Genomic DNA, 13,984 nt, shown 5'->3' with positions numbered 1-13,984 from the left:
ATTGGATTCTCCACTTGGGCGTTGCCTATTTGCCCTACCTTCGGGGAGACGGTCTGTATTGTGTTTTGTTATGAGTAACTGCAACTGCTATGCATGGGGACAAGTATAGTTTGGATTCATGTCCCCTGTAGATTGTGTGTGACAGGTAGAGTATTTGGTTCAACATGTGGGTGTACCTGTCATCCCGACGTCTGTTAACGGAGTATTGCAATCAATACCTGTAACATGGCTGTTTGTTCCATTATACAACGCCTGCAATTTTGCATGTTGCCTTTAATTGTGTCTCTCACACGGTATGTTGAGGGTTCTGCAGATGTAATTGACTGACTGGATATTTGTGCTGCTATTACAGTTTGTATTGCTTTAGTTTCTAGTGTGGGGGATGTCGGTGGTTGTACGTAACATATACGGTTTGTGGGCCTTGCATTTCTACATAATCCGTATATATGTGTGTGGGCTCCGTCCTGATTAGAGAGCTAACAGTTAGTAGACTTATGTTACGGGATTGTAATTGGTTTCTATATCATCTGCAGGTGAGCTTGCTACTTGTATACCTCCGTAATTGCAGCGATATATCAGGGGATATGTGTAGGTGACAGCTATCCCTTGTATTTCTGTCCCAGATATTTGCAGTCATTGTGGTTGTGTTGTTAAAAGCGCCTGTTTGCCGTGGGTTGCCACCTTATCATATGGTCATTGTTGGACACTTGCGGGACACAAAGCAGTGTTTACAGGCCAACACATAGCCACGGTCAGTACACAGGTAGCACATACTTTTACCCTCACTACATACCTATTGTTGTGACTTTGGATACTTATCATATTGCATGTAACATTTAAGTTTCTTACATACAGGCATAACTATTACATACAACTGTTACATTATATATGGGACATATTTATGTCCTACCATCTCGGACATTTGCCCTTTGTACTGTTTTATGTCAGGACACACCTGCCCAGGGTGGGGATGTCCCTCCTACTGTGGTACAGGTAGTAACCGTATGCCTACGGCTAGCTATACCCACACCTACCATACTGGTCTGCTTCTGACTTGGCACCAACATACACATGTTGCGGACACACACACACATTACAGTCACACAGAAACGCACATGGCACCCTCAATGCACACTTACACAGACTACGGCACTCACAGACACAGTTGAACACAGTACCTACGTGGACCACGACACCGTCAGCGGTGGCTAACTGTCCCTTCATATCATCATACTATTACTCGCGGATGTACTGTTCTGGTACTGTGTTCTATCGGTCTTTCAGCCTCGTGGTTACGCATGTCGGTATGTTACACATTCCATGGTTGGCGGTATCCTATTTATTTGTACCTTCAAGATGTTATGAATGTCGTTGAACTATCTATCATATTTGCAGATATCGCTGAATCCATCTATATCACCATGTATCCCTCTATTGCCCTTTCTATCTGTATTATATATATGCATATGTGTACATATATATATATATATATATATATATATATATATATATCTGGCGGGGAACGTGACAGGCACACAGCACCACCATATGCTGTATGACTCATGTACTGTTCAGGTGCTGGCATTCCGTGTTGCACTGGCTGTTGTGTTTACAATGTTTGAGGGCTGCCTATGTAGGAGTCACACATTGGACCACCTATACATTACAATTTACAGGTGGTCATGTTTGTGTGCCATCCATTTTACTGTGTGTGCAGGTGGAGAGGTGTCAGTCCGTAGGGATCTACACGGTCAGTGTATGTGTTATACGTTCCCTCTTTGCTAAGGCGTAGGCATATTGGGCACGCCTCCATCTGCCTACTGGGGCTGGCACAGTGTGTTCATGGTCTGAATTCCTCTGTGCCTGTACTGGCCTTGGCAATTGCGGTGGGCTATGAGGGCCTTCACCATTTTGTCCCTGCTGCAGCTGCTTCCGCAGGATCATATTATGTAGCATGGCACATACTATGACGATGTGGGCACACGTGCCTGGAGAGTACTGCAAGGCTCCACCAGATGTATCCAAGCACCGGAACCGTGATTTCAGCATCCCGAACACACGCTCTATGATGATTCTGGTTTGTGTGCCTCATTATGGTGTTCTTGTATGGGTGTGTGTGCATTTCTGATGGGAGTCATCATCCACGGCTCCAGTGCATAGGCAGCATCCTCCACGAGCTGGCCATGTGGGATGTCCCCGCTGACAAATACCTGATACAGCTGTGAGGCATGCCAGATATGGGAGTCATGGTAGCTTCCAGGACTGCCAGCACACACATCCATGATAATGCCCTGGGCATTGCACACGACCTGGCAGTTGATGGAGTGGAATCCCTTGCGGTTTATGTAGCGCATACCCTGCTCACCGGGTGGTGACTTGATTTGTATGTGCATGCAGTCTATCACACCCAGTACCTCTGGGTATTGTGCCACATGGTGGAAGTGACGCATATTGCTGGCCAACTCCTCCTGAGTTCTGGGGAAGTATATCTGCTCATTGGCATGTGGTAATATGGCATCCAGGAACTGGTGTAGTACCCTGGATGCTGATGCCTGTGAGATACCCATTATATCTCCAGTTGGCCTTTGAAAGGTACATGTGGCCAGTATTTGCAGGCTTACACATACCTTCGTGTCCACTGGTATGGGTTCCCCTCTGTTGTTTCTGGTTCTCAGGCATGGCCGGCACAGCTCCACTATTTGCTGTAAGATGTCCCTGTCCACCCTGTAATGCTCTACTATCTCCAGGTCATGTAGCCCCTGGTAGGTTACCCATGGTCTGAACACTCTTCTTCTCCTCCGAGGCCTGCGATGGTTGTCGGCATCATCCTCCACAACACTGTCAGTCTCTAACACATGCTGATGAATCACAGCTATGGCAGCTCCCAACATGTACATTTTAAAAGTTCCCCATGTGTTGACACCTATGGTGCGGTGTTTGGGAATACACAGGTGTGTGTTGGGTGCTTACACACTTTATACTATTGTGCTGTGAACACCGATGATGTCATAGGGCGTGTATGTACGTTCGTAGCTACAGGTTATGTTATGTGTTTTACTGCCGGAACTACTATTGTGGTGCCTTTGGTGTTGAATTACATTTGCCTGCCGTGGATTACCTCTTGACCTTCCCTTTACATTTCTGCGCGCTGCACCTACCATTTTCTGGCGTGCATCCTGCAGCCTACTTTCATTTGTGCTTTCCTGGACCTGGCGTATCTTGCGTTATGTGTGCTACTGCCGGTCTGCTGTCAGTTTGCTTTGCTCTGCTGTGTCAGGTCTCCTATCTTTGCAATCCAATACCTCCCCTCCTTTCTTTGCATTCACATGCCTCCCCTATCCTGTTTTGCATGTTTCTGCAACGTACTTGTAAGCTGCCGTTGATTGGCCTTCGTGGGTTGATTGGTGTTGATTGCTCATTAGTACTCCAATTACCCTACTTCCGCATTTCCTTTTCTTCCCCTGACCTTCCTGTTTCTGCTATTGTTTGCGGCGCGTGCGTCCGATTACTGGGTTTCGGGCACGTTTTCATCCTCGTACACATGCTCTTTTGGCCACCATGTGTGCTCTCAGCTAAACGATTCCTCCCCACCCCATCCTGCAGCTTTGCTTAGCAACGGACAGGCCAGATTTGCAATGCTCCAATGTGCTTAGTGCTACAGTGGCACACCCCTCTGCTGATGTCATGTATCTCCTCTGAGCCACTCCTCGGTGTTATATCTACCAGTATGGTACAACCTTCCTCCGGGACATTTGCGATTCAGTATTATCTGCCTCATTTGCATGGCATTGACTACTAATTCATAGTTACCGCGCCGAACACTATTGCAAGCCCTTAGCAACCCTTGCACCTTGGTTGTGGTGTTCCATCCCTACCATTGTGTGTTATGCTGTAAACCTGATTTCTATTACGTTGCGATTTTATGACATTTTTATATTGTTTCTTTATGTTACAGCTTCCGCACACATGCCCTGCGGTTCTGCTGTGCATTACTGTGGACATGACATTAAATGTTGTTATTTACATGTTGTGCATCTTTTCTTATGCCATTGGCTGTGTATTTCACCATTAGCATGTGTTCACATTGTGATACCTGGGTCTGGCCCTCTTCCATAGCTCCGATGTTATGTTTGGGATAATGTAAACCGTGTTTTTTGGTTTACATTTCTGTGGGCTTACGCTACGCCTGCACCACTTCACGAATCGCTATATGCCTTCATTTGCATGGTGCAACACTGCACATGGGGTGATTTGCATACCTACGCCGGGGACTGCGCAGATCTGGCATACGCCGGTAGTGCACGTGGAATTAGATCGTACCTGAATCGCTCGGCAGCCATATTTGGCATTATAACGCCTACGCTATGCGTGCGCCTGGCGCAAGCTTCATGAATCCCGGGGAGCATTTAACAGTGTGTGTGTGTGTGTGTGTGTGTGTGTGTGTGTGTGTATGTTTACAGGTACTTCAGTTACTATTTCCTGTGTGATATCAGAAAGGTAAGCTAGACAGGCGGAGAGAAAGAAAGGAACACTTCTTGTTTTGTTCCCTTTGAGCAGGTTATTGGTATCCCAGTATTCAGAGTGTGTTGTCTCTACTGTGTGCCAAACTACAAACATGAAATTAATACAAAATGCATACACAGATGCCTGATTTCATTATCTTTGAAGAAACAAAAATAGAAAATAAAACTGCAAGGTTATCAGAATAGACAAAATGCCAAATGAACTATCATGAAAATAAAAAAATGCAGCTTAAAAGATCCAGATAGACTCATCCAAAAGTCATTGCATGAAGATATGTGCATCTGCAGTAAATTTTGAATAGCAAAAGCAACTACAGTCAAAGGTAAGTGTTTGCATGATACACATGCTGAAATTATGATGGATGATTGTGTATAACTGTATTATATGCAAGCATTAAATGATTTTTTAAAAATGCAATGAAAACAATAAACTTAAGGTGATGCTGCAAAACACACCCAGCTATAGAAAGAAATGTTATGCATAAACCCAGAAAAGTACTATAATTTTAATTAACATTAATATATTCCATTACATGGTATGGAAAGTGATTCAAAGATTCAAAGAAACCTTATTGTCATTTAGGACTACACAAGTGCAGCCTGAACAAAATTACAAATGTCAGCTCACAAGAGAAATGCAGTGCAAATAACATAGATACAGCGGTAACAAAGAATAACATAAGAAAGACAATAACAACATGTATGACATGCAAGAGGAAGTGCACATTACATAAACACATTCAATACCCATTATCCAGAGATAGTAATAAATACCCATCACCAAACCCCTACACTGTTATGATTGAGAATAAATAGAGACTAGTGAACCTGTTTAGTTACCATATTGCACTTGTTAACCTTAGACATGACTCAGTATAGCCATCATATTGCATAATAGTAATGCTGGCCATAATTACTCAGAGCAACATAATTAAATGAAAAAAGAGGCTTCAATGTATCAGGAACTATGGTTGGTGTCTGTATTAATAAGTCTCACAGCTGTAGGATACAAACTGTTCCTGAATCTGATAGTCCCACAGCGGAAGTTGCAATATCTCCTTCCAGATGCAAGCTGTGAGAAACAGTTGTGGGCTGGATGGGTGAAATCAGCAAGCATTTTATATGTAATCTTTCTTGCTCTTGTAAATAAAAACTCCTGAATAGAAGAGAGGTTTGTGCCTAATATTTTCTCAGTCACCCTCACCACCCTCTGCAGTTTCTTCTTCTCAGCAGCTGTGCAGTTGCCGGACCATGCTATGAAGTTGCTAGTGAAGATGCTCTTGATAGATCCCTTGTAAAATATGGTAAGAGCAGACAGTGGGAGCCTGACCTTTTTGAACTTTTTCAGGAGGTGAAGCCTCAGTTGAGCCTCCTTGACTATATGGTTGGTATTAGCAGCCCAGGAGAGCTCATCAAACATGTGAAGGCCCAGGAACTTGGTTGTTTGACTTTCTCAACTACCTCTCCTTTGACAGTGAGTGATTGGTGAACTGTTGCCTTTTTCTTGAAGACCATAATCATCTCCTTGGTCTTATTAACATTCAGGTCCAGATTGTTCCTGTCACACCAGGAAATCAAGGTTTTCATCTCATCCTGTAGTTATGTTCATTTCCACAACTAATGAGACCCACAACTGTGGTATCATCAGCAAATTTTATAATATGATTTGACTTATGTTTTGCAGTACAGTCATGGGTGAGGATGGTGAAGAGCAAGGGGCTGAACACACAACCTTGGGGAGCAGCAGTATTCAGTACTATGCATTGACAGGTACTGTTTCCAGAGCATGTCCATTTAAAGTATATTGAAAATGAATACGGTATTGACCTTCTCCTCCAGTCTGTTTCATTTCTTGTCATCAATCTTTGACAAGGTTGCAGTAAACTGAAAATCAGCTATTATTGTCCATTAAAGTGCCCCAGAGGAATGCTGGACCCTGTCTGCATAAGTTTTAAGAGGCCACCAATGCTTCGTGACTGTGTGATGCTGGTCTATCTGTTAGTGTTTTTTTTCTCAGGTTCAGAGAGCTATATGAGCATTGAGTGTATATTAGAAAATGAAAAAGGAGTTTGTGAAACTTGACTTGTTTCTTGGTGCGTTTTGTAGTACTAGTTTGTACACTCAGCTTTCCTAGTTGGTGAGGGATGGATGGATTGCTTGGGGAAATGTTTCTTTTGGTGCTTGACTGCTTGTGCATCCTGTTGGAAACTACTGAAGGGATGGATCACTGGGGAAATGTTTCATTTTGGTGCTTGTGCACATATGAAAACTACTGTGGGGATGGATTGCTGGGGGAAATGTTTAATTTTGGTACTTGTGCATACTTGAAAACTACTGAGGGGGTGGATCACTGAGGGAAATGTTTCATTCTGGTGCTTGTGCATACTGTTGCAAGCTACTGAGGAGACGGATCACTGGGGAAATGTTTCATTTTGGTGCTTGTACATACTTCGAAACTACTGAGGGGGTGGATCACTGAGGGAAATGTTTCATTTTGGTACTTGTGCATACTGTTGCAAGCTACTGAGGAGATCGATCACTGGTGGAAATGTTTCATTGTGGTACTTGTGCATACTGTTGCAAGCTACTGAGGTAATGATTCACTGGGGGAAATGTTTCATTTTGGTACTTGTGCATACTGTTGCAAGCTACTGAGGGGGTGGATCACTGGGGAATAGTTTCATTTTGGTGCTTGTACATACTGTGTTGCAAGCTACTGAGGAGATGGATCACTGGGGGAAATGTTTCATTTTGGTGTTTGTGCAGACTTGAAAACTACTGAGGAGATGGATCTCTGGAGGAAATGTTTCATTTTGGTGTTTGTGCAGACTTGAAAACTACTGAGGAGATGGATCTCTGGAGGAAATGTTTCATTTTGGTGCTTGTGCACACTTGAAAACTACTGAGGGGATGGATCATTAGGAGAAATGTTTCATTTTGGTGCTTGTGCACACTTGAAAACTACTGAGGGATGGATCATTAGGAGAAATGTTTCATTTTGGTGCTTGTGCACACTTGAAAACTACTGAGGGGATGGATCATTAGGAGAAATGTTTCATTTTGGTGCTTGTGCACACTTGAAAACTACTGAGGGGATGGATCATTAGGAGAAATGTTTCATTTTATTGCTTGTGCAAACTTGAAATTACTGAAGGGAATTAAGCTTTTGGCTTTTTGCTATGGGCCCATTTCTCATAAAATTGTAGTTTTCTGGCAAAAAATGTAATGCTATGCAAAATCTGTTATTCTGTCAAGAGTCTAAGTTTAGAAGAACAGTTTTTAAAAAGTGTCAATGACTATTTCTGTGCCTTTATTTGGTCCATCATTTGTGGATTTGTCCAGAATGATTTCTTGCTCTAAGAGATTGAGAGGTTATGGGATGGGGTCCATTTCTCATAAAATTGTAGTTTTATGACAAATCACTGACAGACTCCATGATAATGTGAAGAAAGATATTCTGAGAAAGCAGGTTGCTTAAACCCGATTATTGAGTAACAGCACAAGTGTTGAAGAAGCATTTTACAATGGAAAAAGTGGCAATGTCTGGAAAAGGACAGGAGGTGTGAGTGTAGAGGAATGCTAAGAATACCCATGGGTGCTATAGATGATAAGGCACTAAGGTGGATTATAAGGGGTAGCAACGTTGCTGGGTCACTGGGTGGCATTAAAAGCCAGACTCTTCACTCTAGCAAAGTATCAGATATCTTTACTGGTGTGAGAGGGAGACGTTATTCCTGAAGTCTTGGTAGATGCTGGACTGGGACATTGAACCTGGTTGTTTCTCAGTTTGATCTTCATGAACATTTTGAAAGTCAGGAAGCCAGTTTTTAGGGAGCAATCCCTCCATGACATAGCACAGATATTTAAAAGTGAAGAACCTAAAAGATGGTGAAAGGGGCAGGAGGACTACTAAATAGCAGGAATCTATTCACTAAGGATCAAGATAAGGGTCCAAGGGACAGACGTAAGGACTTTGAGATGATAGGTTTTTATGAAGTATATGTGAAATAATGTGTTGGTAGATGGTTGATGTAGTGACAATGTGTGTTAAAAGACCAAAGAAGGGCAAGAGGGCATGGCAACAGCTATGATTAACAACAGAAATAATTTGTGATGCAATGCAAAGGGACTTGTGTGGTGTGTGTGTGTGTGTGTGTGTGTGTGTGTGTGTGTGTGTGTGTGTGTGTGTGTGTGTGTGTGTGTGTGTGTGTGTATGTATGTATATATATATTCTTTTTTTATTATTTATTTTACATTTGTTGACTAGGCTTGTCCGACTGAGCTGAAGAGCCCTTTTTCAGCGGAGACTAATATGAGACTATTGAAATGAGAGGATGGTGGGAAGAATGACAACAGGCTAGAAAGAAAGTTGCTGCAATCATGAGGAGAGCATAAAGAGAAATCTGGGTGTCTTTTGAAATTTTAAAGTCCATAACTGAGATCTTCAGAACAGCAAAACTGCTAGTGCAAATAGGGGAATATATACAGAATTCTGTGTTGTAGAACCATTGATTATTTCCACTTTCTCTAATGTACAGTGGTGTTGGAGATACTGTGCTCTGGTTATATTTTGCATTATTTAATTTTAGACTGTAGAAGCAGTTAGTTTTATTTTTATAAAAGAAAATTGTATTTTAGTTTTACACAAATTCAAATGCTGTTATAAATTATTTATTTATTTAACATTTCTTTACCTGTAAACGCAGTTAATTTTATTTTTATAAAAGAAAATTGTATTTTAGTTTTACACAAGTTCAAATGCTAACATAAATTATTTATTTATTTAACATTTATTTACCGGAAAAGTCTGGCTCCAGATGCATGTCTTTGTAATGTAAATAAAACACTATTGTTCTGGTTATATTTTGTCGTTAATATCTTGTCTCTTCTTCAATTTGTGTTTAAAAGTTGGTATCCCACAATACCACTAAAAGGTGTAGGGTTACATAATAATGCACGCTAATTTTATGTTAATCAGTGTACAGACTTTTGGCCAGCTGTACCTACTTTTCATAGGCCTTTGTCTAGATTTTTGATGATTCCATGTTGAGTGGCATAGACCTAACCATAATACTAACTGTAACCATATCCCTAAAGTTATGCTGACAGCTTAGTTTTGGCATTTTTTTTACCATCAGGATGTATGTGCTGGGGAATAAGGTTTATTTGGTGAATGTATTTTTCAATATTTACATTTCAACGTAAATTACTTCATTCTTTTGGAAGGCACTGCATACATCTACCTGTCTATCTATCTATCTATCTATCTATCTATCTATCTATCTATCTATCTATCTATCTATCTATCTCTCACAGAGTGCCTCCACTGCAAAATGCCTAGCAGATGGTATTGTTCGACAGATTAGGGTCAATTTGGTATAGTGGCATTTGAGTAAGTGCAGTACATAAAGGACAAAAACAAGTGAAAATATAAGGAATTTAGAACTGATCTCCTTTAAGGGAATTACCTTGAGTCCTAGACAGATACTAGCTGCTTCATAAAGCCAGCACATTCACAAGTATGACAGATGTCATTTTTCAAGACCAAAGAAGCTTCTGGAAGAGATTTCCTGCAAATAAGACCTGCACTGAGACTGAAGCAGTTTGCTGTCAGACGGAGAGTAAGTATTTAAAGTTTTGTGTACTGCCAGTTAACTTTTGGCTGGTATCCAAAGTCACTATCACTAAGGATTTAGAAGCAAAGACTTTAAGTTTTGTTTCGCTAACAAGGCATTATTAATGGACTTTGATATTTATTTCTGTGCCTCAGACTTTACCTGTGTTGGAGGGACTTTATATTTTCCTACTTGAAACTTCAGTTGTGTGCGACTCACTAGGTCTGTATTCACTGCATTTATGTTCAAATCTGACTGTTACCAACTGTAAAAAGATAATTAATAAAGTGTGCAAAGGTAATTGCCTGATAAATGTATTGCACAACCACAGTATGGTTTAGGGCTGTCTTCAGGCCACTTTTAGTCAAATAAAGCTCTCTAGTCTCAACTCCAGGAACAAAGTATATGAGTAAGGTAGCCCACATTCTAGGCAGATATCATATGTGTAAATCAAAAATTCTAAGGTACAGTAAAGTGTAAAGCAGGTTTTTGCTTTGATAACTCCTATCTAAAAAGAAGTTAACTAGGGGTGTATTCACTGCATGCGTGTTCTAATTTGACTGCAGTCAATTGCAAGAGTAAGTGTACATTTCCTCTGGAGTAACAGCTATTGGGTTCTACTCCAATACATCCAACTAACCCATGAGCAACTGTCTAGTTTACTTAATGTACACAAACATACCTCTCAACTGTCATGATGTTTTGTAATGTAATGATAATTGCATAAGCTGGCTGGTCCTTGATTAGCAGATAAATGTTTACCTGGACTGCAATGTGTTTGCAAATCCATTTACAGAACACCTTGTTAGTAATGTACAAGCACAGTACATAAAACAGTTCCATGTAGTTGTGTGCCTGCATCTGTTAGTGCTTGGCCCATACTGTCCTATTCTAGCAGCTTGAGAAGTATGTACATGTAACATCATCTAAAGAAGAACTGCAGTCACTGTACTCACAACTGACACTGCACACCTGTAGAAGTATGTACTAGTAGTCTGTGTAGTGATATCATCTGCAAAATCATTAATGGTATGTTTTTCTCTCTCCTCTCACCCCTTATCTTAATTTATTAATGATATTTATTATTATGCTTTAATATTAATGTATTCTGTTAAACTAACTGTTATGTTTGTCTTATGGGTTACTTCACACTGGTTTACCGTTATGTTATTTATTGTGCTCCCCATAATACATCTTAATATGCTTTTGTATAATCAATATTATGTTCCATTATGTTAATACTAGCATTAGTTTGGTTATTACTAATTTTAACTTATGTTTATATCTAATTTACTACAGCATGACAAGGATGGCCAGTTCCAGCTGATCCACCTACCTTGGATCCTCCAGCCGTGGCACCGATGCCTAGTACATCTGTTGCACAGCCTGGTGATGCCCTGTCTGCTGCCACTGCACTACATGTGGAATCAGGTAGTTCTGCCCCACAAGCCAGGCTTGGGCCCCCCTCCGGCAGTGGTAGTGGAGGGGTGACTTTGTCACCCATGATGAACTGCCAGGTATGGTACACTTGATGTTTATCCAGACGTTTGGATGTCACCTGAGCTGGATGGTGGGCATGCTGGCCACCGTGTTGGGGCAGCCTCGCCTAGGATACCAGTCCCCACCTCCACAGGGGCAGTGATGGAGCAATGCTAACAGTCCCATGGTGGGGACTTGAGTTGCACTGTTACCTGTGGAGGCACTTGAGACTGGGATTCCACAACACCCTCTCCATCCAAGGTGTTCACCCTCCTCTTGTGTCACATATCATCCCTGTCTGCTGTCTTGTCTCTCTGAAAAAACTTCCTCATCTTCTCAACTTACCTCACCAGATGTACTTTTGTCCCTTCCCCAACATTCCACTCTCACCTTAAAAAAAAAAAAATGGGCACCTGTCCCAAAAAAAAAAAATATCATCCCACAGATAACTCTCCATTTCGCACACATGTCCACTGGACACATGTAATTTGGTCCAATTGGCTTGACAATACAGTTATGCTGTCCTCACCCCTCTCTCTGGTGGTGACATTCCAAATTCAACTACAAATTCTGTTAAAGTGCACAGCTGCTGTTGTACAAGAAATGAATAGCTATGGTTCTTCCCTACACAGTTCCTGCACACACTTACCTGCCTTTCACTATGTTTTCCCCCCTGCTTGCAACCCCTTTTACCACTGTCCCATCTCCCCATTTTTTTTTTCTTTAAAGATGTTTTATCCAGTGTGGCACAGAGCGCTGCATCACTTAGCTATGCTAAATGCAGATATATTGATATGTGTGTTTGAAATTATTATAAACACATTCAAAATGCATGCCTGTGCACTATTTTGAACCCAAGACCATCACACCTGCAAAGTAGTGCATTAACCTGCCATGCCACATAGCTGTTAATTAAAATGCATGGTTTAGACAAACAGTCATAATTCCAAGTTACCATCATTAAGCATGTTTCAGCACAGCTGCTCATTGCACAGCTCATGCAAACTTGCTTAAAGAATAATGGAAAAACTGAGAGTGTAACTAGGGGCCTGGTTCACGACTACACCATTAGTAAGCCAGGCATGGAATAATGGATGGAAGTGAGGTGCATAATAGCAGGTAAATTTGCACTTTTATGAGCAACATGTAGGAAAACATCTGCTAAAACAGTAATAGAAAAAAATCATGTTCATCCAGAACTATGGTGGAGAAATGCATTCCTTAAAGCTAGGCATATAATAATGCCTGTAATGGAGGTATGTTACAGCCTGTATGTGTGCACTTATATCTTGACAAATAGACATGCTGTAACAGTGACTCAGAGGGTCAGTCTGCTAAATGCTTAGTGCACAGTACCTTTTGCCACACATGGTCCTGGGTTCAAATCCAGTAGTGTGTAGCACTGAAATTACATTATTGTGATGTGAGCCATGAATAAATGACTGGGTCATCCACTGTTTTTCCACAAAATGCATTTCAAATCCAATGTCTGATTTTGAATGATTGAAGTTAAAATATTACAGATAGGAATGCAGCTGACATATCCCTATGGCAACAGAATAAAGTGCATAAAGTGTTTGGTCATGCATTAATATGTATTCAAAAAGTGTTCACACTCTCTGCCTATGCCTATTGCCTGCAGCATCAGCTGCAGCCTGTAGAACACACATCTGTATGTAAAAAGTAGCTGCTATAGACATACTCTCTGTGATGACATAGTATCTTGACCCCAGTAATTTTCAGCAAAACATAGCAGGAAGGGCTTCTAATCTACATGAAGGCCTTATATCCATTGTTGCTGTAGACATTCTTGTTTAATGAGCTTTTATTTACAGGTGACTACAGATTTTTTTTAGAAAATGATGTGCTCAGACAAGTCTGTAATAGTGACACCAGTGTATACAGCTTAACATATATTGCAGCATAGTATTGCAGAGTGTAATACTGCAGGTATTAATGTACTGCTTTTCCATTTTTATCACAGGTAACCAGGGGGATAGGTCTCTCTTCCCTTCATAACCTGATTTCAGTGTCTCTACAGACTGTGATGATGATGGTGACCAAAGTGAGGCACAGTTGGGGGTGGAGGGGATGAATCTGTCCCAGAAGTTTACATCCCTCTTCTACTCTCATTATCACCCTACACAGTCAGTATGCCCACACATACCCAGTCCTCAAAGTCCATAGATATTCGACAGTCAGAGGGTGGGGACATTGAACAGAAAAGTGTGGCAACTATGGCTGCAGTGAGTGCTGATACTGACTGTAACCAAAGAGCTGGTGAGTTCCCACACAGACGATTGATGGGGGTGCTCATAGGAGGCCTGCTTTTCGTTCATGACCTGTTGCAGGTGTCTTATCATGGAT

Source organism: Protopterus annectens, chromosome 9.part0 (genome assembly GCF_019279795.1).
Source record: "Protopterus annectens isolate FY-2018-M chromosome 9.part0, PAN1.0, whole genome shotgun sequence".
NCBI classification, from domain to species: Eukaryota; Metazoa; Chordata; order Ceratodontiformes; family Protopteridae; genus Protopterus; species Protopterus annectens.
The sequence above is the reverse complement of the archived record's forward strand: the minus strand, read 5'-3'. Positions refer to the sequence as shown.